At 40.6% G+C, this 25,612-nt stretch overlaps 1 protein-coding gene across 3 annotated transcripts in view; it reads left to right on the plus strand.

The window, feature by feature from the left end:
* Positions 1–557: 557 nt before the first annotated feature.
* The window catches only part of SNCAIP (synuclein alpha interacting protein), a 93,940-nt gene continuing 68,885 nt past the window's right edge, over positions 558–25,612 (plus strand). For all 3 annotated transcript variants that reach the window (XM_027879326.1, XM_027879327.1, XM_027879328.1), the window contains exon 1: positions 558–665. The gene's annotated coding sequence lies outside the window, so the exon portion shown is untranslated. The remainder of the gene's footprint in view (positions 666–25,612) is intronic.

The following is a 25,612-nucleotide window of genomic DNA, read 5'->3' on the forward strand; positions in this document are numbered from 1 at the left end:
GGAGACTTTCCAGGTTTTATAGCAGATCAAAATAAAACAAACAAATAAACGACAAAACTGCCTCCCCAATCCATCAAATTTTATTTCAAACAGATGCGAGTGGACTGAACTCGGCATTTTCATGTTCGAGCTCTGCATTTTCGTGCTTTTTTTAGCGCAGCGTGGTGCCACGCGCGGACGATTTGTCACGACAGCGCAGCGATTTTGGATGCCGCGGGCATCGCTTCACACGCGCGCAGGACCTGCGGGGCGGGTGCTCGAGGGGGACTCCCGGCGGGACGGGAGCACTGTTCCCAGTTCCCGCTTCCCGGCCGCTCCGCCGGAGCCGCCCGGGAGCGCGGGGGTCCCGCACAGCCCCCGCCCCCCGGTCACGTGGCAGCGCCCCCCGCATTGTGACGCAGCGGGGCCGGGCGGGGCGTCCCCCCTTCCCTCCTTCTCCTTCTTCTTCTTCTTCCCTCCTCCTCCTCCTCCCGGCCACTGGCCGGTGGCAGGGCAGAGGCGGAGGGCGGGGCGGGGGAGCCGGGCCTCTGGCGGAGCGCTGCCTGCACACCGGCGGGGAGTGGCGGGGGGGCGGCAGCCGAGAGGCGTCACCTGGGTTCTTCCCCGTCTCCATCATCCCGCGGCTGCCGTGGAGCGGCCGCGGCCGAGCGGAGCGCGGGGCTGAGGTGAGGCGAGGGCAGTGGGGCCGTTCGGACCGGGGGCTTTGTTGCCGCCGACAGCGCTGTCCCCCGGGCCGGCGGGAGGGGGGCGCGGAGCCGAGCGCGGGGTGTCCCGCGGGGGGTGCGGGTGTTGCCATCCCCCGGGGGCGCTGCCCGGGCGGCGGGGGACGCGGCCGGGGGGCGGGAGCGGCGAGCGGGGGCCGAGCCCCGGCCCCGGCCAGCCCACCCTGGGGAAGTGCTTTCCGCATGAAATCAGGGTTGAACGCGGGGGGTTTTGCTGGGGCTGAGCGCATACGTGATGTCAGCCCCGCGAAGTGCCGCCGCGAAGCCCTTGTAGCGGCGTGTAAGGCGCTGACACTCGGAGCCGACCAGGATCCGCTGCTGCTCTGCTCGGAGCCGGGCTCCCGGGCGGGGACCCGGCTGTCAGCACCCTCCTGTCCCGCCGGGCAAGCCGAAATCTGAAAGAAAATCAAGTAGGAGTCGCATGTTTGTAACTTGGGGGGGAAATAAATGCCAAGTTGTCGGGTAGAAAAGCTGTGCCAAGGCTTAGACTTGGGTGAGCCCAAGATCGTGTTTTTGCAGCACCAGAGATCAAACCTTTTTCTTGCTCGTATCAATGAGCGTTTTTGTGTGAGCAAATGCAATTTCTATGAAGAAGAGCTCGAGGATCAGGTCTGATGGAACTGGATACAAACCAGCTCCCAAACAGTCTCAGTCCTCATTATCAGTGTCATCACCTGACGGCAGCTTCAGTGGTTGGTTTAAAGCCACAACTCTTCCAGAGATATTAATCGGTCACAACTGCTTTCCAAAAAGTCCCCCCAGTTGAAAACCCACCAAAAAACTGCTAGTGCCTATACTTCCATGGAAAATCTAGGAAGCATAGCCTCATTTTACACCTCAGCAATCCAACAACAAAAGGTAACTGAAAAGAAGTTTTAAAAAAATTACTCTTAAGCAAATCACTTGACTATTTGACCCTTTTGCATATTTAAATGGCTGAAGAAAGTTATACAAAGGTCATAGCATTGGAAAATCAAAATCACTTTATGTCTTGTGCAAATAGCACTGGTCCTGCAGCAAGGAGTTATATGGAATAATGTGCCTGTATTTTAGCCTTGTGCAGCATGCTGTAGCAGACTTTCACAGTGTCCTGCCCTTACTGAATTTAGGAGTTACAATAATGCGTGTTCTTCCAATAAGCCATAAAAAGCATGACCTTTTGCCTAACTAGCACCCATAAATATGAGCTACTTCAGCCTAAAATCCTCTGCAGCTAGTTCATGGGTGAGCTCATGCCTGTTGAACATGGTAAGCCACTTCTCTCTTTGTACTGCTAAGCCTGCAAGTATGCCTAGTGTGATACTGGAGCCATAGTTTGAAGATTTTGCAGGTAAGCTGGAAACCTGGTTTTGAGAGCAGGCTTGGGGGGTCCCTCGAGACACAGTGAGATGTTCAAACACAGTGAGAAGCACTTTTCTTGTGTATAAAACAGTTAGAATTTGACCTGTGTGGTTATCAAGAAGACATTAGCCTCATCAATATAGTTACAGTTGGAAAATTGTAACTTTTCCTTTTGGTGTTCCATCAGTTAGCACAGAGGTGTAGTGCCCATGCCTGGTGTGAAAAGGCTCTCTTTGTAAGGTGTAGTATGTCTGATTTCTGCATGTTTTCATGTGTCGAGACCAGCTTATGCAGACTGACTGTTCCACCTAACACAGGCACTGACACTGTCTTAAACTGGCAGTTCAGTGATTTTTCAGGTCTTTGTGATTTCTGGTCTGTGTCATTGATTCAGCGTGCTGCAGAAAGCATATGTGGCTTGTAGCTTGTTGAAAAAGTGGGTAATACAGAATTGCATCAGAGGTAACTGGCCCAGTTACTTCTAAATCCGAGGAGTCTGTTAAAAAAAAAATCTCCTTTTTCTGGAGTGAGCAGTCCATTGTGGGCTACTCAAAATGCTTTAAGTGGTATTTTGGCTTAAGGAGATGGACAGTGTTTCAGGTTCTATACAAGTTCTATAGAAGGTAGTAAAAGTTCTATAGAAGATAGTAAATCATATTAGATAGAAGCTGCTCCTCTTCTTAATATTTTTTTTTCTCTAATGACAGCAACATGGCGAGTAACTATGACATGAGTCCTTTGGGGCCAGCTTCTGAGTTTATAAAGAGCTGCAAAAAAGTAGACTTCTTGGGCAAGGTGACTGAGTGATACTTTGGGAGATTCTGTCCCTTCATGGAGTACTGTGAATAAGTGATAGGTAATTTTTTTTTCATGAATGAAAAACCATGATCCCAAATACTATGTATTTTGTAACCATTTTTTGTCCAGACATTGACAGAACTTGAAAAACTAGGAAGTACCCCTCTGCTTCACAATTGTCGAGTCTTCCTGGGAGCCAGTCCTGCTCCCGTGCAGACTCCATAGTAGGTGCAAGAGCTCTTCATCCCACATGCAGATGAAATGGAATACCACCCACACTGGTGCAGCTCTTTTCCTCACACAGTCTCCTTCCAGGATGTGCCAAACTCCTGTTGTATCTACGCTCACAGCAGCTCTGTCCTTCTTGGATACTTGTCTGATTAGAAACAGGAAGGGGCAAGTGGGATGGCCCTGCTGTGGCCACTATAGTTTCTGTGCTCTGCAGACATGCACGTAGTGCTACCTCCACTTGTGACATGATGCCAGCAAGAAAGGGGGAGCACACAGCCAGAGGCAGCCTGATGGGGGTTATTCAGCTGTCATGGGCAGCAGCACAAAATTTCGTTGGCAGTAGTGCAGGGATGCTGGTACTTGAGACATCATTTGGTGTCATGTGTGCATAGAGTGGTGATGCTGTGCTTCACAAGCACAAAGACCAGTAGTTCCAGCAGCCTTTGTGGGATGCAGCAAGTTATTTCCCTCATCTGGCTTTTAAATGTTTCAGCGGACTAGATGAGATGTGCAGCACAGCTTTATTTCCAACCTTGTCTGTCTCTGATTACCTGCGTGAAGCTCCAGAAGCAACCTATGAATCACAAGCAAGGAGGGGAAGAGAAGAGAACAATTACTCTTTTTATTTCAGTTTTACTAGGATAAACCTACATCTCTTTCAGGCTACATTTGGAAGTAAAATGTCAGGAGAAGAATATGCTTATCCTTCCTTAGGCAGCCATGATAATTATAATTAATGCCAAGTAAAATAAAGAAAAGTTTGTATTTTTCAGGTGAAAGTCTTTGTAAGGTATCCACCTTCTACTGCTTTACTGTGCATTGCTTAGAAAATTCAGTGGTTTTGTAGAGTTGAAATATATATGTTCCTTGTCAAGATTAAAAATACATTAGAAAAAGTTGAGAAGTGCTGTATTTTGGAAGGGCAAATAGTTCTTCTCAACTGTTGTCAGAATAGGGCCATAACTAAATTAAACTAAAGGAAATAGTGCTTAAATAATTGGCAAGAGAACTTGGAGTAGCATTGTGTCTGTACTCTCTCTTTTTCTGGCAGATCTGTCTGTTTCTCAAAGGAGGCAGAGAAGATAGGCTTACATGGAGCAGGTGCAGAGTAAACACAAGAGAATTTCTCTTTACATGCAAATGTGCTTCTACAATAGATTTATATGCACTCTGGAACCATTGGAAACAAGAAAATAGAACATATGCATCAGATACTTTATTGATTTAGGATCCTAAGAGAGCTTTAAAGTGAGTGGGGAAAATAATTAATTATTGTGGTAGAAATATCATCTGCCACTTCCCTGTCTAAGGTGGAATTGTGATTTCATCTTCTAAGATAAAGCTCGAAGTGATTTAGAGGTCTGAGGATCTTAGAGTTATCAAAGAGAAGTACAATTGAGCCACCATAGTTTGGCAGTCAGGGCAATCCTCCATTATGTATATTTTGTTGTATGTTAGGAGGTCTTTGCAAAATGTTATTTTGAACATGGTTGATTTTCACTTCATAAAGAATTATTGAGCAATGATTGAAAATGTGTTTTTCCTCATTGAAACACAGCATTAGGTCTGTAAGGTTTGCTGTAAGCATTTCCTTTTCAGTTCCATTTTCTCCTCAGTTCTTGTTTGCAGTCAAACTGCTGGCAGTATTTTTGTTTATAGCAGAGAAAAAAGCATTGTCTTACTTATCTTTTAAACTCAATACAGTGTATTACATGACCTCTCTTTATATATAAATCCTCCCTCCCTTTCCCCTTCTGCTTTATTGTTACTGTATCAGTCTGGAACATTCCATTTAAAATGTAATTCTAATCAGGAACTTAGCACTTCCCTTCAACCCCCCCCCCCCCATCCCCATTTTAGCCAACTTGTTTACATCTTTTGAGTAAAAATCAAGCTGTGCTACATAGCTTTCTTGGAACAGGCTGCCCAAAGAGGTTGTGAAGTCTCCTTCCTGGGAATATTCAGAACCAGCCTGGACATGATCCTGTGCAATCTGCTCTGGGTGAACCTGCTTTATTAGAGGGATTGGATTTGATGATCTCCAAAGGCCCCTTTCAACCCCAGCGATTCTGTGATAACAGGAACATCCACATGATTGTGGTTTAAAGCTACGCTGCTCTGCTGTTTATCCATCCATTTAGTTCTTTTGCAGGATCTGGCCACACTGACTGACTTTTTTTTGTGGTTGGTTGGTTGTGGGGTTTTTTTTTGTTGTTGTTGGTTTGTTTTTTGTTTTTTAAGAATTAGGAAGTACTTTAACTGTCTACACTAACAACATATAACTGCTGCCATGCTTATATGTGCATATACATACCTTGTGTTCTCATTTACTAAAATAGAGCTGTAAATATTCTGCCTTTTATATGCTATGCTGTCAGTTCCAGTTGAGTCACAGCAGTAAATTCATGAAGAGCCCAAGTTGCTTTTGAATTGGATCAAGATTCTAAACATTGAAGACACTTATTGAATATTTGTAAAAGTTATCTCCAAGATGCTTTTAAAAGCAAACAATAAGGACTAAACAAAATTAAGCAAACTATATTTGGGAAATAGTACACACAGAAGCAGAAGACTGCTAATAGGGTAAATAAGCTGTGTCACATTCCCTGACTCACACTTCTATTGTGCTAAGTCTAGGTGTACTCATTTCCCCTCTTTTTACATGCAAAGAGTCTTAAGGTATGTCCGAATTATGTTAATTTCTGGGATATTATCATTTTGCAATCTCATATGTTGAATAGTGGATAAAGCACAATATCTGTGCATGGTACTAGGACATGGGCAAAAACTTACCTTGAGCTGCAGAATGGAATCACCATTCCATTCAGGAAATTGAGTTATACTTACGTCATTAATTACTTGATTTTTATTAGAATTGAAATTCTGACAGGCTCAGCTGCTCGTATGGCTTCCCCTCTAGGCCCTTCACCAGCTTCCTAGCCCTTTGGACACCCTTTAATACCTTTAGATCCTTCTAACATTGTGGTGCCCAAAAATGCACAGTACTCAAGGTGAGGCTCCACCAGCATAGAGCAGAGTGGGGAAAAACACCACCCTTGGCTGGCTGGTGATGCTGCACCTGATGTACCTCCGGACACAGGGTATTGTTCTTTCAATGACAAGAACTGGGAATAGTGCTCGTGGAGGTATTAAATTGACATTTTTAAGGTAGAGGAATTCTTCCCTGTGCTTGGTGCACCCCAGGATATAGTTGATCCTTTTGACTACCAGGACACATGGCAGACTCATAGTGAACTTGCCATTGACAAGAACCCCCCACGTCCTGTTCCACAGTGCCTCTCATTCCTTCTCCAGCCTCTGGTTCCCCAGTCTGTCCCTACATCTGGGGTTGCCCTGTCCCAGGTGCAGAATCTGACACTTGCCCTTGTTAAGTTTCATCTGGCTGGTGATTGCCCAGATTTGTCAAGAGGATGTCCTTTCAAAGGAGTCAGCAGCTTCTCCCGGTTTGGTGGAAATTGCCAGGACAGCACTGCTTGGTGACTGGAAATTTTTCTGTGATTAAGTGCTGAGGTGCCCAGGTCCAAACAGCTAACTGAAGCACAACTTTGCACGTGCTTAGGGTTTCCACAAAGAGATAGGCAGCAGCAAAGGATTTTTATCCCTGCACCCTGAACTTTCTGTATTTCACTAGCTTGCTTCTTCCTGTGGTAAATTAACCCATGTGTATTCTCTGCTGCTGTGATCCGATTCCTATCAGAGCTTTAATTGTCCAAGTAAACACTAGCTTATGTGTCTTTATACTCTCCTGGTAAGCGTGCTGAATAACTGCATTCCTTCCTAACTTGTCTTCTGGTTGTCATTTAGCAAAATGCACACAAAATCTCCCCAGAGTGAATCATTCATTATGCAGTCAGTTTAAGAACATACATAGATCCCTTTGGTCACTTGCTGGACAAATGGTTGTAAGCCATTCTTGAGAGAATGCAGTGTCTGTAGTAGTTTGTAGCTAGTAGAGGATTTGTGGTGCAGCTGTGCAGCAAACCACTGTTTGAGAAGAGGAGGTCCTGAATTCAAAGGACTTTATCAGCCCCTGGCTTTCTGCCTCACGAGTAAGTTCTGCCCCTGGTAGCAGCAGTAAAGGTTTTGTTAGTATCTGGATGTTCTTCTGAAATCACTGGCCTTGAACCAGGGGAGACCTCATGGCAGTCTGCAACTTCCTTGTGAGAGGAAGAAGCATGGAGACAGTGATCTCTTCTCTGTCATGACCAGTGACAGAACTTGATGGAATGGCATGAAGCTGTGTCAGGGGAGGTTTAGGTTGGATATTAAAAAGACGTCATCTTCACCCAGAGGGTAGTTGGACACTGGAACAGGCTGCCCAGGAAAGTGGTCACAGCACCAAGCTTGACAGAGTTTCAGGAAGCATTTGGACAATACTCTTAGGCACATAGTGTGACTCTTGGAGATGGTCCTTTGCAGGGGCAGAAGTTGGACTTGATGATCCTTGTGAATCCCTCCAACTTGGCATATTCTGTGATTCTGTAACTAATATGCCTGCTTCAGTTAGGGCTTAAGAATCCAGTGTTAGTAATGTATGAATAGGAATGAGTACTGTTTACAGGTAACATGGTTGTCTCCAGCTGCCTGTAGAGTGTGAGAGTGTCTCTGCCTCAGACAGTAAAGCTCGGTTAGTTGCAGAACTTGAAGGTTCAGGTTAACCTGACCTGACTCTGCGAATCCACACAGGAAAGACCAACCAACATGTATTGCAATGTCCTCCAGGAGTACAAGGGAAGGAGGTTCTGTAAAGGACAGAGTTAGCACAGCTAATAGAATTTAGCAAAATGGACACTCTCTCCCGCATGTGTTCCTCATCAGGTCTCATATGCTTTACAGTATGCTTCCAGACTTTGCTTTTTGCAAATGCAGTTTTTAGATGAACATATCTACAGTAGCTCTATTTTTGGATGTGTCTACACTGCAATTGAGTAGTGTGATTGCAGGACATGCAGACAGCTCTGTAACAGCTTTGATCTATATGTGATATGAAGACATGCCAGCTGAGACTTAAGAGAGGGCTTTGCAAGCCTTCTGGACAGATTGTTAAACCATGCTAAAGTCTGCTTTCATCTGTCTCCACTGCTATTTTTAACTCTACTCTCTAGATTTACACTGTAGTGGATACTCCTACACATGGTGACATAATTCACAACTGCATGCCCACTGCTTTGCCCCAGTGTTGTTGGTGGATGCTCTGCATCTGAACTTGTGTTTCTTTTTCTTTGTACTGAGACAGTCTTAATTTCTTTTCCACTGAGTTTAATTGGCTATTTCAGTATACAGTTCCACTCTGTAAGGAATTTTAGAAATGGCAATGAAGTGTAGGAGAGACTTCTGGCAATTTTCCACTTCAAAAATTAATTTTAAAGTCCCTATTCCAAATTTGATTGTTAAGCTCAACCCTAAAGAACCTTCACATCCAGACCACACATTTTTGCAAGAGTTAAAATCCAGATGAAAGACCAGGTTGAAGAAGTGATGTTAGAAAGTAAGCATTTTAACATGTCCTTTATCAAAGCACTGAATCTAGAGCACAGGGAAAAAAAGAAGTGAAATTATATGAAAAATGTCAGCAGTAACAGTAAGGTCACTGTAATATATAAAGCACAATCCAACTCTGTTAAAAAGGATTTGAATGTACTTTTAAGAGAAGTAATGTGTATGGGTTTTGAACATTTTGAAGAAGATCCCTGCACTACTGAGAATTTCTTGTTGTTTTGGTTTGTGGGGTTCTTTTGTTGGTTTGTCTGTTTTATTGGTGGAATTTTTGTACTTTTTGCTTTTTTAAATTTATGTAGTAAGCATTCTTTTTGGTTTGTTAGTCAGATTAACTATTAAGTTACTTCACATGCTTGTCAATGAAGTGTGCTTCCAATTAAGGTAGCATATTGTATGAGTAAAGTTTGATGACACGTCTACTTGCACATCAGATTTTAGTATTTTTTAATTCAGAAATAGACTCTCCTTTCCTCACTAAGAACCAATCAACCAACCAAAAAAAAAAAAAAAAAAAAAACCTGCAGAAAACTGCAAAACTGACCTGTATCTAAGGATGTATTCTGCAAATACCTGCTGAGTATCCAGTTCTTTTACTGGGCAATTTTCATGCTATTTAACAAAGAAAAGGGAGAAGACGTGATTTGAAAATTGAAGTTAGGATATTAAAGGATTAATTTATGCAAATTTTTTCCATGGCACAAAAATATTTCAGATAAGAGTGAATATTGTCAAACTCAGGGGAATACAAAATAGACTCTAACAAAGCATATGTTATGTGACATGAGACATGCTTTAGAGGAGTAACATGAAGCTGAGCTTTTTAGCCTGGTGGAATGCTGCAACTTAGTTGTATGCCAGGAAAATATTTTTTTTCTAGATAAATTCTTAAATCGAAATAAATAAAATTTTCTCTTATCTTTTAATAAACAGTTCTTTAAAAGAAGTACTTCTTATACCTGTCCTGGACACCTTTCTGAGGAAAAAGAGTGGTGTTGGTTCACTGGGTGGTGTGCAGGAATGCAAGCTAAGCCTGATTCTAGCACTACATGGTCTTGAATAAATAGTTCAACTCTTTTCACCTGTAAAATTGGAAGAAAATATATTAGGGAACCACAAATTGTCAATAGCAACATCTTTTTGTAACATGGAGATCTAACAGGTTTTTTTTGTTTTGAGAAAGATTCATTCTTTGTGTTGAACAGCTCCAGCATCTTCAAACTATGAGACTCAGTGTATCTCCTGTGGTGTACTTAGTCCTCCTCAGACCCCTCCATAATCCTGCATAATGCTGGGGGCATTATGTACTCCCACAGGATTGTTCTCTACACAGATAGTTCATTGTGTCCTGGAAGCAGAGAACTCTCTTCTGGTTAAACCTCCTGGGAAAACACCCCAAAACCAAACCATAATTGGAAATTGCATGAATAGTTAGCAGATTTGTGATGCTTACAAAGTCAGGTGCTTATAAAGTAAAAAATGTGAGAATCTCTTCATGATGTCCTTGCTCTTCACCTTTCTGGCAAGTATCATGGTGGTCCAGGATATTTAGTAAATATCCTCGGCTCATTTGCTAATGAGCTAGAATACACATAGACAACAGGATAAAGAAGCGATCATCATAAAGTGGTATGTTCCTGGAAGGAACCTTAAATACTGTCTAGTTCCAGCACCCCTGCCATGGACAGGGACACCTTCCACTAGACCAGGTTGCTCAAAGCCCCATCCAACCTGACCTTTAACACTTCCAGGGATGGGACATGGACCAATTTTCTAGGCAACCTGTTCCAGTGCCTTACCGCCCTCACAGTAAAGAACTTCTTCCTAAGAAGTTCCTAAACCTGCTGTCTTTTAGTTTAAAACTCTTGTTCCTTGTTTTATCTCTGTAAGCCCTTCTTTAAAATCCCTCTTCAGCTTTCTTTTAGGCCTTCAGGTACTGGAAGGCTACAATGTGGTCTCCCTGGAGCCTTCTCTTCTCCAAGCTGAACAGTCCCAGTTCTTTTACGAGACATGCTGCATCCCTCCGATCATCTCTGTAGCCTTCTTACGGTTTTGATCCTTCAGGTTCATGTCTTTTCTGTGCTGAGGACCCCAGAGCTGGATGCAGCACTTCACAAGAACAAAGAGACAGAATCACCTCTCTCCGCATGCAGCCCACTCTCCTTTTGATGTAGCCCAGGATTGGCTTTCTGAGCTGTTGGTGCACACTGCAGGGTCACATCCAGTGTCTCATCCACCAGCAATCCCAAGTCGTTCTTCTTGGGGCTGCTCTCAATCCCTTCATCCTTCAGCCTGTACTGGTACCGGGGTTGCCCCAGCTCAGGTGCAGCACATTGTACGTGGCCTCTTTGAACTTCATGAGGTTCCCATGGACCCACTTGAGCTTGTCCAGGCCCCTCTGGATGGCATCCCGACTTTCAGGTGTATCAGCAGCACCAGTCAGTTTGGTGTCATCTGCAGCCTTACTGAGGGTGTACTAGATCCCTTTATGTGTGTCATTAATGAAAATATTAAATAACACTGGTCCCAGTACAGACCACTGAGGGCACCATTTGTCACTAGCATCCGTCTGGACACCAAGACGTTGACCACCACTCTGTGAATTTGATTATCCAACCAGTTCACCAGACAGTCTATCCCTATCTCTCCAGTTTAGAGAAAAGGATGTTTTGGGGGACCATGAAGTTCAGATAAAATACGTCCTCCGTGCTTTTCTTGTCCACTGATGGAATCACTCCATTGTAGAAGCCACTGGGTTGGTTGAGCAGGACTTGCCCGTGGTGAAGCTGTGCTGGCTATCTCGAATCACCTCCCCGTGTCATTCACGTGCCTTGGTAAAGCTTCAAGGAGGATCTGTTCCATGATCTTCCCAGGCACAGAGGTGATGCTGACAGGTCAGTAGTTCCCAGGGTCCTCCTTTCTACAGATTTTAAAGGTGGGTACAATGTTTCCGCTTTTCCAGTAATCTGGGACTTCAACTGACTGCGGTGACTTTCAAGTATCATGGAGGGTGACTTGGCAACTACAGTATGGAGGGCCTGGTTACAGAGAACATGGATATGGTGGAAGTACCGAGTGCATTTTTTGCCTCAGTCTTTACAAGCAAGCCTAGCCTTCAAGGTGGAAAGGCTGGAGCGAGGAAGATATACCCTTGGATCATGACAAGGAGTACTTCAGCCTACTGGTTATAAGTAAATCCATGAACCCTGATGGGATGCACCTATGAGGGCTGAGGGAGCTGTCAGATGTCATTGTGAGGCCACTTTCAATAGCCCTTAATAACTTATGGTAACTGGGAGAAGTATCTGAAGACTGGAGGAAAGCAAACATATCCCCATCTTCAAGAAACGCAGGAAGGAAGACCCAGTGAATTACAGGCCAGTCAGCCTCACCTCAATCCCTGAGAAGAGGCTGGAGAAACTAATCCAGGAAACCATTTTCCAGGCACTTGAAAAACAAGAAAATCATCAGCCATAGTCAGTATGGTGAGGAAGTTATGCTTGATCAACTCAGTAAATTTCTATGATGAAATGTGCAGCCTGGTAGATGAGGGAAGAGAGTGGATGGTGTCTAGCCAGGCTTCAGTGAGCCCTTTGACATTGTTTTCTAGAAGATCCTAACAGAGAAGTTGTTTATATACAGACTGGAAAAGCAGGCAGTGAGGTAGCTTGAAAATGGTCTGTATGGCCTAGTGCAGAGGGTTGTTAGCAGTGGAACAAAATCTAGTTGGAGACCAGTAACTAGCAGTGTATCCCAGGGGTCAGATCTTGGTCCAGTCCTGTTTAACATCACCATTAGTGATCTGGATGGTGGGGCAGAGTGCACTCTCAGCACACTGGCAAGTGACACAAAACTGGAGTGGCAGAGAGGCCAGAGTGTCATGCTGCCAGCCAGAGGGACCTCAAAGAGCTGGGGAAGCAGACAGACAGTAACCTCATGTTACTGAAGTGCACTGAAGTGCAAAGCCCTGCAGCAGGGGAGGAACAACCCCATGCACCAATGTATGTTGGATGCCACCCAGCTGGAAAGCAGCTTGGCAGAAAAGGACCTGGTGCTAATTTTGAGGAGAGTAAATGTTTGAAGTAAAATGGCTAAAAGTTTTTTTAACAATATTTGTTGAACAGGTTGAACGTGAGTGGCAGTGTGCCCTTTTGGCAAAGACAATGAATGGTATTCTGGTCAAAGGAACTGAGCCTACTCTATTCGGTAGAGTGAAAAGAGAGGCAACAGGTGCAGTGCTGTGTCCAATGCTGGACTCCCCAGTATGAGAGACACGAGACTGGAGAGAGTCCAATAAAGGGCCATAAAAATGAATAAGTGATTGAAGCATTTCATGTGAGGAAAAGGTGAGCAGTCTGGGACTGTTCAGCTTGGAGAAGGAAAAAAACAGGCAGAGATCTTGGCAATATATAAAAGTACCTGCTGGTAGGGTGCAAGGAGAACTGAGCCAAGCTCTTTCCAGTGGCATCCAGGGAGAGAAAAAGGGGTGACAGACAAAAACTGATACAAGGAGGTCCCTTCTGAATATCAGGAAACACTACTTCACTGTCGGGATTGTCAAGCACTGGCACAGGTTGCTCAGATGAAGTCTCCATCCTTGGGGATTCTTGAAAGTCATCTGGATGCCGTCCTGGGCAGCTGGCTCTAGCTGAAGCTGCTTGAGCAGGGGTTTGAACCAGATGAACTCCAGAGCTCCTTTCCAGCCTCAGCTGTTTTGTGATTCTGTGAAACACTGTGAAAAGAAGAGACAAGGCAACAGCGAATAGCCTGTGTCTCTGCCTCTGTGGTGGCAGCCCTGTGTGTTGCTAAGCATGAAACCCAAATCATTATATGGCTAGTAGCCTTGAAAGCCATATGCTTTCATATTTAGGTTGTCTACACTGAACCTTTTGGTGTTGGACACATACATGAAATGAACTGTAGTGAGAACTGTCTCCCACTTCTGGCAGTGATCTGTATGGTCTGGAGATGTGAACAAATACATAGGAAATCCCACATGCTCCCATGTTTCTCATCCTGGCCTTTTTGCTGTTATTCTGTGGCTTCCTGTAAGCCCCTTTGTATGTGTTTCAAATTTCTGGGTAGGGATAATAATGCTTTCTCATCCTGTAATGGAGAGTGTGAATGAATTAAGGAATGTTTGTGAAACACTTGGGCATTATTGATGAGCATCTTTGAAAAAGCTGATCTTCCACTCACTGTAGGGCTTACAGAGTCTAAAATTGTATGTATTCTAAGATGTATTCTAGTTAAATGCTTGATGAGAGAATACAAGAAATGAAAATACCTATCTGATTTTTCTGAGTAGTTTGGCTGTGCTCTGCGTAAAGTATCCTACTTGCAAAAGTATCCTTTTGGAAAACATACAAGTGTGATCCTTCAAGTAGTCTCTGAATCAAAATCAGCACAAGTAAAGGAATGTGCCAATGCATAGATTTTGTAACATAGTAGGTTTTGATGTAATGAGGTTCATTTCCTGAACATAGTTTCAAAAATGTAATTTTTTTTTTCTTTCGTAAAGTGTTTTAGGAATCTCTGAAAGAAGACACTACGAAATTACAGCTTAAAATAATATTACTACTGCTGAAGTTGGCACTTCTGCCACCTCATCCCACACTGCTGTTGGAGCACTAATAGCTGTACAACTGAGCACTGGTGTTGGTCGTATCTGCTGTCCATAATATTTTAAACGAATAATATTGGATAGCAATGCTCTCTGTATAACAGCATTGTATAGCTGCAGAAGTACAGTTGCAGTCTATTTCTCATTACTCAAATGAAAAAAATAACGAGAGTTTCTGAAGGACAGCATTCTGAAGGACAGCGTTCAGACAAACTCTGAAGAGTAATTTAGCTGCTTTTCACTGAATTTTCCAGTTATCACCAAACTTAAATGAAACAAAAGGTTCTTGCTTGACAGTGCTTAAATTTAAAGTAGTTTACACTGCTAACTTTTAAGAATTTTTGTGAAAAACTTAATAGTCTGTGTCTAGGGAATAAAGTATGAAAAATAGTGCAGTTTCTCTCCTGTCTTCATGTAATTTTATCAAAATGAAGATATTTTCGTAGATGTTAGTGGTCATTGCTGATTTTGAGGAAAGTTAATGTTTGCAGTAAAATTGCCAAAAGTTTTTTTAACAATATTTGTTTACTTGGAAAATAAATACCTGTAATATATTCATACAGTATTTATCAAATTAATGTGATTCATCAAGTAGTCTCGAAAGTGGGTTGGTCTGAGTGACAAAGAGAGTGAGTTCTTATGATTGAATTTTTGAGTTCAAGGTTTCTCTGTGTTTAGCCCGTGGCCAGCATATGCACAGATACATGCACCTGTGATGCACCCTGTATAAGGCTGACTCACATACCAAACTGAAGTGTATTGCTGGTCACACACTGGTGCCTTAGATCCAGACTGTCAGTAGAATGCACTTTGCGTAAATGGGAAGTTTGAATTTTGAAGTGTCACATATTATGAGTTTAGCCTTTGGATATACCAGTGAATTTCAGTGCACAAAGTATGGTACTGTGAAATTGATCGCCTGTTCGTTAAAGGAGAGAGAATAAAAAAGGGCGCAGTTGGAAGACAGAATAGGAAAGTGGTTAGGTCCTTGTTGCAGACAAAACAGGCCTTGGACCAGAGAGCAAGATGATGCATAGATAGACTTCACACAGATGGTAGATAGACTTGATATATTGTGACCCTTACAGGAAATGTTACTTATATAGAAGTTTTCCCTTGAATCTATAATTAAAGCTCACATGAAGCAAGAAATCATTGTGGGACTGAATGCAGGATATATATTTTGGCAGAGAAATGCAAATGAGGCAAGTTCTAAATTTCTGTCTTCAAATACAGCATTTGGATGTTGCAAACTTGAGAGTACTGTTTGGCATTAGTCCTTTTCCAGGGTATTTCTAGAAATAATTGAACAGACCACTATGGGACTACAAGGTGTTGAAATTCTACTAGACAATTATTGAATTTGGGTTAGGTAATTTAAATCAGAAAAGGAAAGATACAGAGAAGTGTTTGCCTTTTTCTCGTTCTAAAAATAATAATTAAAAAAGCCACTCAGACCCCAACATGACCTAACAGATGCTTTCAGCATTAGAAATATGTTAAGCAAAGATATTTTAGATTACTTGGTTTATTGAATACAAATGAAACATGTTCTTCAGTGAATAAAAAAAGTACTTTAGGAAGATTTATTGGGATGATATACTGATTAAATTAATTCCCTATTGTTCTATGATCACTGCCACTGCAGAAGTAAGGTGAAGTAAGAAGGGTGTTGCATTATTTGATACAGCAGTTTTGTGACCAAAATCCTGGCTTTCTTTTAAATTATTGTATTGAGAGCTGAAAATCATGAAGGATCACTGCCCCAGTGGTGCTGCCCCCAGTGCTGCTGCCATTGGTTCAGCAAGAAAAAGAGAAACCTCAGTTTATGATTTTAAATGAGAGTGCAGTGAGTCACATCTGCTTTATTAAAGACATTGACATAGAATTCCTCCTCTGCCCCCAAACCAGCACATGGTTTGGAAAGGCTGAGCTTGCTATGCTTGATTGCATCCTAACATAAGCATTGGAGCCTACATTAACAGTAGTAGTTGCCATAAGCCCTATGCTGCTCTGTCTTACTTTGGGGCCAAGTATCTGGTTCCTTGTGGATGCTGTTACTAAAGTATATTATTTTTGGATTTTTACATAAGAACTAGGCTACCAAAGTTTTTTTTTTTTTTTATTTCTGTAGTTCATGAACTCACAACAGCCCTGCAGATGTTCAATATTCATTACCTTTGCCAAGAGACGAGAAGTTGTGAATGCTTTTATGGCACAGTACTTTTCAAATTATACCTGGAGTAAACTGTTGTTACATCAAACTATCATGCATATTTTTATGTATCTCTTTTCTCTTTGTATCCTTATTTTTCTTCTCAAGTTGATTAGGAATCATGTGCAATCATTAGTTTCCTGCATGTTCTGCTTAATTCTCCTGAAAAAGCGCATCTCTAAGTCTTGCTTAAGTACAAGAGCAGTGTGTACACTTACACACTCTCCTGTGGTGTTTCTTTATGTTGGTTAAGTTTTATGATACTTTGGAGTGCTGTTTAGATGACACATGGTCTTAACCCTTTTAGCGTCCATTTAGGATATAGTGGTCAAATTTTCTTTTTTCTGTGTATTTTCTGTACAGGATGAGTTGTGGTTGTTGTCTTGACAAATGACTTATGGTATATTACAAGGCCTGATAGGGAATGTAGAAATTCAAAGCAAGGTATTTAAATAGTTAGTTCTTTCCTCTGACAATGTTACTGAATAGCTACACAAGGCTCTATTTTCTTTGGTTTCATTAGCAGTGTACTGGTTGTGAAAAATATCTTAGAGTCTGGTCAGCTGATCTTCTAATCATTTAGCAATTGCCTCCTGAATTAGAGGGAATAAGTACTGGTTTCATTGTGTAATACACTGTATTTCAGTCACTGATATTCTTAGAAATAATGAAGTGAGCTGCAAATAATCTTGACATGAAATAATACAGCATTTTATGTCTCTCCGTGTTCCAAGTGACCATGACTTGATCCATGTAAGTATTTGGTTCAGTCTCAAATCTAGGTTTAATGGAGGATTTATAGAAATGTTGAATGGCACTTGTACATGATTGATGCAGTGTTCTATATATATTTTACAGTTCTGCATTGTAAATTATTTGATCTTTTAGTATTAAAAACAGATGAAAACCTATTGCTTTAGTATTATATATGCAGAGAAGATGGATATATACTCATATATACTCTCTGTATTTATAATTGTTGAATCTCTATACTATATTAAAATGCATTATTCATTTCTGCCAACAATCACGAGTCAGTGGAAAATAACGGGTGCAATCATTTGAAAAATGTGCATTTGCAATTTACTTGCATTCATCTCAAAGTTCAGACTGCAGATGTGTAACCATTCATTTTACTGTTCTCAGTGATGTGTGTAAGCCTCCTGAGGATTCACGTTTATGAACTTCCTGCACTGCCATTGGTATTAAAAGTAGAACAGATAGGTAACATGAAATAAAATCTATTTCTGCCATAGAATTTACTGATATAAAAGGTAGTTATTAAAAAAATCAACACTCAACTTGATTTTGTTAGTTCAGCTGCTGTATTTTCACTGTTAAAGTAATGCATTCAATTTGCAGTGGACTTTTCGTAGTAACTGCAAACATTGTATGTACATTTTCTCCAGGGAGTCACACTTGGGAGTGGCAGCAGCTTTTTTTCTCAAAATTTTGCAGGAAGCAGAGAAAAAAGATGAGTGTCTTTTAAGATTAGCTTGTTAGGAAAGCTTTTCTGATCAGATTTCACACTTCTGAAATGACTGAAGAACAGAATTGTTAATTCCTGATGTTTCTGCTCAATCAATATGCAGTCATATGCAATCTCCTGATCTATATGGGAATGTATTATTTTAACCTGGTTTTTGGTGTTAGCTTTGAATTACCAGTACTCAAAACAAATGTATTTGAAGATTTCTTTGGCTAGTTCTGCTTAAGAAAATATTTTTAAAGCTCAGAGGAAGTACAGTGAGCTAGTTGCTAGGTGCACAATTTAAACTTGAACCTTTGTACATTCAGTATTACAAAATATATCAATGGCAGGTTTCCCACTGTTGTGCATGTTTTGTTTTGTTACTGATTGTTCCAGATTGTGCTTCTGGTCTAATTTAGTGTTATTCATAGCTTGGTAGGATAGGTATTTTTTTTCCCTTTGGTTCAGTTGATTTTGTTTTGTTTTAGTCCATTTATTGATATTATATCCTTTATGTTTTTTCACCATTCAGTAAGCAAGGGAAAAAGCCCTTCCACAGGCCTTCTTAATTAGAACCACTTTTTACATGTTGCTGAGATACTGCAATTTCAGAGATTGTGTTGATTATGAGAATAGTACAATGTGATTTATTATAAATTCAATCTTGCTAGGATCTCCATAAGAAAATATTGCAGTATGAATCCATTGCTGCAATTTTTGCTCTTGAAACAGTTTGGAATGCAAACTAAAAAATAGGCTTTTTTTTTTCCTTGCTTTATTAATTTCTTTAAAACATGCTAAGACTGATGGCTGTGATGGGGGAGAAAGCAAAAACCATGTTTTAACTACAGATATAGTATAACAGTGCTCCTTAAGTGTATTTTAGATTTCCAACTGCAACATGAAAAATATGAGTTTTACCAGGACCAACAGAAACGAATATTCTTTTCCCATAAATGGAATGGTTTAAACCAATTGGGATGCTTGAAAAATCACAGCACTTGGAAAATCTTTTTAAAATATTTGCAGATTACAATTTTTCTAGACATGGTCCCATAGGATGACAATGTAATAAATAACCTGCTTTGAGGGAAATTGCTTCCATAAAATTAAGAAAGTGAAAAAGTCGCTAATACTGGTATTTACATAATTCTGCAGAGTGAAGGAAGTCATTCTCTTTCTTGCTTTGAAAACTAAATTTAGTGTACATTAAAAAAGAGATAGTAATAACTTTTTGCATCCCTCAGTTAAACGCTGTGGCATACTGTTAGGTCATTGATGCATGAAAGTGGGAGGATAATCAATACTTGTTCTTTTCTAGACTTAAAGGGAGCTTTTCAGATATCTGAATTGAAAGGTACACATATGTCACAACTTCTCAGGATTAAAGTAGTTTCACCTGAGTTCACTTTTGGAGACTAGCTGAATTAGCAGCTCTGGATTTCAGAAGGGTAGGTGAATCTCAGTTACGTTATCAATAAATCCTGTCTGGTTGTCCATTGTAAATCTGAATTTAAGGTTCTGTTGTAGATTAGGTAGACTGGGATATTCTGTAGAATTGCTTATTATATTCAGTCCTGGTTTCTATATACACAAGTATGCAACAGTATTTTCTGTCCTATTGAGACTGCCAGCTGATTCTGAAAGATAATTGCATAGACCTGACTTTCCTTAAGGAAAGATCCGCTTTCCTTGGCATTAAAGGATTAAGCATTCCATACTTAAAAGGTCCTGCTAGATTTTTATAGAATTTGTAAACATTAAATAACTTACAGGCAAATGGAAAGTTGAGTCATCTTTAAGGGAAGAATATGGCTTCATAAGTATTTTGGTGATGAGCTCTTTGAATCTGTGAGTTGGAGAGATTAGTGTCCTTACCACTTACAGTTCTACAGATGTGCTTAATCTCTTGTCAGAAGCTCTTCCATAAGCCGCTTAGTTTCTTTGTGCGTCTCTCCAGCACTTTATGGCTCTTCATGTATTTCTGCAAATCCTCAAAGAACAGTACTGCTACAAAATTCAGTAGCTCATCAGCACTTGTGACTGTGCTGGACCTGTGAGTGTTTAAATATACGAAGTGGGTGAAATTCTTCACTAGTGAAATTCTTCACTAGTGGGTGAAATTCTCCACTAATGGTCAGATCATTGAGAACTTGGCTATGAGGGCTGGAGGCTGTTGGATCCAGGATTTCAGGCAGATTCAGGATCCACTTGCCCTAGTTATTCTACCTTCTCTAAACTCAGTATAGGGTTTAAGGCAATAACGTTACAAAATTTGTGTGTCTGAATAAATGCCTGTTCAGGGCAGTATCTGTACTATAGTTTATGTAAGGTTTTAGTATGATATTCCAACTATTCACAAAAAAGAACTGATAGTGATGACATAAGGGATATTCATATTTTACATGAGCCTCAATCACCAGCTCACAGAGGACTCTGACAACTGCAGGCAGTACACTCTTTTCTTTGCCCAAACAGGGTTCTCCTTAGAGTTGTAAGACATATGTCATCTCCTAAGAGCATTTATAAGAGTTACAACTGAATTTTGAGTAGCAAGAATATACTTTTTGAAAGACAGATTTGCTGGATAGCAAGCAACCTAAGATCATATTCGGCAGCAGCAGCTGAGTGCTGAACTGACATAGCAGTCCAGAGTTTCTTTTCAGACTGTATGGCTATGAAAAATATCAGGGAATCATCTTTATGATTGAAACACCATATGAACATCCTGGGCCATATAAGGTTCACAATTTTGACAGTATTCCAAAATTCAGTTTCTGGGATTGGCAGTGTTTTTTGCTGTGTAGTGGGATATACAAACCAGGAAATCCTTGTTCCTCCTTGCTCACCAGATGTAATGCCCCTTTACCTTGTAACAAGTGTATGGAAAAAGTTGGATCTTATTTAAAAGGAATAATCTCTTAAACAGTTGCAACCGATACTGATTTGTTCTGATTAGTATTAAAGCTGTTTTTTCTTCCTAAAACTAGGACATATCCTAACTGGAGTGTTGTTGCGCGTTTCAGAACATGTGAAAAAGAGGTAGTAAAAGTAATACTCTTTTGTTGGAAAAATGGAATAACCGTCTAACAACACTGCTTAGCCAACTGCATTTATTCCCAGTGCAGTGACTACACTTGTACCTTGGTTACATGCCAAGACTGATGATTTGCTTTATAGATACAGAAAATTATGGTAATAAAACTACAAATTATATTGCTGCTATCCACAAGCACAAGCTTTCCTATAGCAGTATTGTTTACTTAAAAACTAAACATGATAACATTGCTACTAAATTGCTTGTGCAGATTTTAAACCAAATCTAGCCAATCAGTGTTTCTGCTTACTTGTCAGTTGCGGACAACTACATACTTGCTTGTGATGCTAAGCTGCTGTCTGCCAAATGTTCTCAGTTTTGGTTGTTGGGGTTTTTTTCCCATTGGTAAATAGATCTATTCTGAGTTTCTAATTTTATTCTTTTACACCCTTCCAGAACTAGGAGTAGAAATGTTGGTTGGTATAATTTTTAGTAAAAAACCAAGGGATTGTGGTCATACATTTGGGCATACATTCTTTCAGATCCCTGTCAACATATTGTACAAAATATAACAGCTGTTCCTGGTGAGCCCAAGAGTCATCGCTAGAGAAGAGTTTGTGCATGGAGTTCAGGCTATCTCAACAGAGGTAGAGGAATTAGGGGGTCTGGAAATTATGGTGATAGCTCAGTGGTGAGAGCTCCGTTCTTCTCTTTGTATCATAAGAGGCTCAGGCGTACGGTTTATGTATCTTAAATTACCTTTTCAGTGGTCATCCTAAGTGATACGTTTGTATCATTTCACTTGTGAAAGCTAGCTTGTAGAAATCAGAATTGAGTAGTAATTGTTACCAGAAATTGGAATCATCTGGTTTTGGCATGCTTTTCTGTCACCGCAAACAGAAAAGTAGTTGATGTGGAGCGAAAATGAAGCTACGACAGAGTAAAAAGCTTAATTTCAAATTGGTCAATAAGTAAGTGTATCTCTGTTGTTCCCTAGTGATTTACCACCAGGGTTCTCTCTGTCTAGCTAACTACATGATTTGGTTAGGGTTATGAATGACTACATGTTTAGTGAAGTTTAAGTAGAATATATTAAAAGAAAATAAAATATGTTTTAACTGTTGGGATAGGCTCATCCTTGTTATAATTTCTTTGGGGTTTTTTTTCAGCGACATTTGAAGTTTTGAGATCATTTCCCCAGTTTTTCCTATATTTGAGGCTGATTTTTTCTTCATTCAGCTTCTTCATATGGTTGAAAAAGAGGCACTAGGCACTAACTAAACTGTTTCTGTCAGCTGCAAACATTTCCTGTTATCCAGCTCTGATTTTTCCTACTGTTGTCACCCATGTCCATGTATTCTGGTGTTTTTCCAGACAACAAGGCTGCTTTTTGGCTCCTTCATTTCCTTTCCATGTGTCCTTAATTAACAGTGACACCCACAGAAGTAGCTTGAATCCTCTAGGCAGAGCAGGAAAAATATTGGGCTTTAAGAGAGTCACATGTAACAGAGCAAGGAAGTCTAAATAGTTGTCTGGAGAGTAGACTCCTGGATAGAAAGTAACAGAAGTTCAAATGAAAAGTTTTTCTGTTTGTTTTAGTAATTTATAGCATGGAGTCAAAACCAAGAGATAGATTTAAACTTTAGTGGTAGAACATTTGTGGTCTAGTTTCCAACTGTAGTAGCAAGTCATTGTGGCCAACTGACATCCAAAAAGTTAAAAATACTACTGCAGTATTTTTGCATGTGGTAAAGAAGGAACACTCATTTAAAAATTAATCTTACCATCTGTGATATTTCAACATGGAGGGCATCAGTTATAAATTTCTGTATTTTCATTAAAGGTCAGATGTTTTTCTCTCCTGTGTTTTCTGCAGCTATTTTTACAAATGCAGCATATGTGTAAGCAAAATGCTGGTAAATCAGAATAGGGGAATCCTAAATCCACTTTTTAAAAATTTAGTAAATTACACAGGGCAGAAGTATTGTCTTTTGTAATCTGTGCTGTCTTTTAAATGCATAATTTTAAGTTGCACAAATTGTAAAAGTCAGGATTGTTCCAGTGAGTAGAAGACAATGAGGCATGGCTTTTCATCTGTCTGGAAAACAATTCTGGAAAAAATAACAATTGAGAAAGAAGATGATGCATGAGAAAATATGCACAGTAGTCCTGGCAGAGTTCTGATTGCTACTGATTTTGGTTTTGGTAAAAATAGATAATTACAGTAGGTGATATTGAATCACGTAGCTCTTCAGGAAGACTAATTGTTAGGTTTCTGATTTGGAATATCAAAGAACTATATTTAGAATAAGTTCAAGATATTTCTTGCATTTGTCTCTGGTTCCATTCAGAATTTTTCCATGTCTAGTGTGATCTGGTTTCCTTTAACTGAATTGCCTTATTTGATGCAAGAGGGCAATAAACTCAGTTAAGAAGTAGTGAAGGAACCATAGCTGAGGAAACCATGCTGTCCACTTTAGATTCTGAAGAGTAATCTACGTTTTCCAAGTGGTTAAGTTTTTTAAAATTTTCATCAGTGTTAGTGTTCCCCATCCATAAATTTTTGACTTTTATGTGTCCCTAATGGCTTATGGATATTTAGCTGAATGACAATTAGTAAGGGAGCTGTTTCAATCTGTTTGTGTTCTTTTTGGCATATCAGTCAGTAGTAATTAAAAAAAAAAAAAAAAAAAAAAAGAAGAAGAAGAAACAAAGTGAGATCAGTTTCAAAACCTCTTAACAACCACATAAAAAATAACAACTGTATTGATTTCTCTGATAATTGCCCTGGCAGAATGGTAGGAGCTTAGTGGTACAAGCATAATGAAATGCATTTATCAATAGATTATGTTGGATATACTTCTTTAGAAGCCTGCAGTAAGATGCTGTCAGCAGGGAGTCTAAATGTAAACTTCTGTAGCCTCCTTTGCTGACTCGTGAAACTTCAGAAATCATGAAAATAGGAGGGGAAAAAAATATTGCAGAATAGCAAAAGGTAGACATTTGAAAGGAAAGGCAAGAGTAAAGTCCTCCTTATTAATCTAGCAAGTTCCTTAAAAGGATGTGAAGCATGGTCTGTCATACATATGTTCTAGATTTTATATAAGAGAGTTTGTGAGAAATATTTTCAGAGCCTGCTGGGATATAGTCAGGATTATGGCAATTTCCCATAAGAACATGTGTTTACCAGCTCCAGCTTCCTTTTGAAACACTGTTAAAGAATTGCTTTCATGAAGAGGGTTATTTTTTTTTCTGTTTGAACAGGCAGAACAAACAGGATATCTCGGTCATAATGAGCAGCATAATGAAATGATAAGTACAGCCTAATTGCAGCTGGTTTATGTCATGATTATGCAAACAATTATTTTGATAGGTATTTCTGTTTCTGCATACCCTAAGAAGCCTTGAAACAGGATTTTCTCTTTTTTGTTCTTATCTCTGTTAAATACTTCAATATATAAAAAGGACACTAAAATGAAAAATCATTGAAACCATGCCAACTTTTGAAAAAATTTATATAAAACGCAAAATTAGTCTGCCTTGGCTTTAGTTTTCAATGTTGGGTGTCTTACATGATTAGCATTATGAGATCCAGCATTTGAAATGTAAATTTTCTCTTATTAAGTTTCACACACATTTACAATCTAGCAAAATAATAGATCATAAATGCTTAGAGGAAGAATCCATTGTTAAGAATTCAGCCCTGGAAAAAAGAGACTGCAAGCACTTAGTGATCATAGGATCATAGAATAGCTTGGGTTGGAACGGACCTTAAGGATCGTGGGTCCTGATGGAATCTACTCCAGCATAATGAGGGAACTGACAAAAACACTTGCCAAACCACTCTCAGTTATCTACCAGCAGTCCTGGTTTACTGGAAATTTGCAAATGTAAAGCCCATGTACAAGAAGAGTTGAAAGGATGATCTGGGGAACTACAGGCCTGTCAGCCTGACCTTTATTCAGGTCAAGGTTATGGAAGAGATCATCCTGAGTGCCAGTACATGGGACTTGCAGGACAACCAGCGGATCAAACCCAACCAACATGGATTTATGAAAGGAAGGTCCTGCTTGACCAACCTGATCTCCTTCTATGACAAAGTAACACACTTAGTAGGTGAGGGGAAGGCTGTGGATATAGCCTGTCTAGACCTCAGTAAAGCATCTGACACTGTCTTCCACAGCATCCTCGTAGACAAACTGGCTGCTCGTGGCTTGGATGGATGGACTCTTTGATGGGTAAAAACCTGACTGAATGGCTGGGCCCAGAGAGTTGTGGAGAATGAAGCTAAATCCAGTTGGTGGCCAGTCACTAGCAGTGTTCCCCAGGGCTCAGTTTTGGAGATGGTCCTGTTTAACATCTTTATTGATGATCTGGAGGTGGGGATTGAGTGCACCCTCAGTAAATTTGCAGATGACACTAGGTTGGGTAGGAGTGTTGATCTGCACAATTGCTTGAGTTTCAACAGGGTGAAGTGCTGGGTCCTGCACTTGGGTCACAGCAATCCCATGCAGCATTACAGGCTTGAGGAAGAGTGGCTTGAGAGCTGCTCATCAGAAAGGAGCTTGGGGGTGCTGGCTGACAGCCAGCTGAATATGAGCCAGCAGTGTGCCCAGGTGGCCAAGAAGGCCAATGGCTTCTTGGCCTGCATCAAGAG

The sequence above is a fragment of the Empidonax traillii genome, unplaced genomic scaffold (genome assembly GCF_003031625.1).
Source record: "Empidonax traillii isolate 1590-97213 ecotype Southwest subspecies unplaced genomic scaffold, ASM303162v1 scaffold54:size2178333, whole genome shotgun sequence".
Classification (NCBI taxonomy): Eukaryota; Metazoa; Chordata; class Aves; order Passeriformes; family Tyrannidae; genus Empidonax; species Empidonax traillii.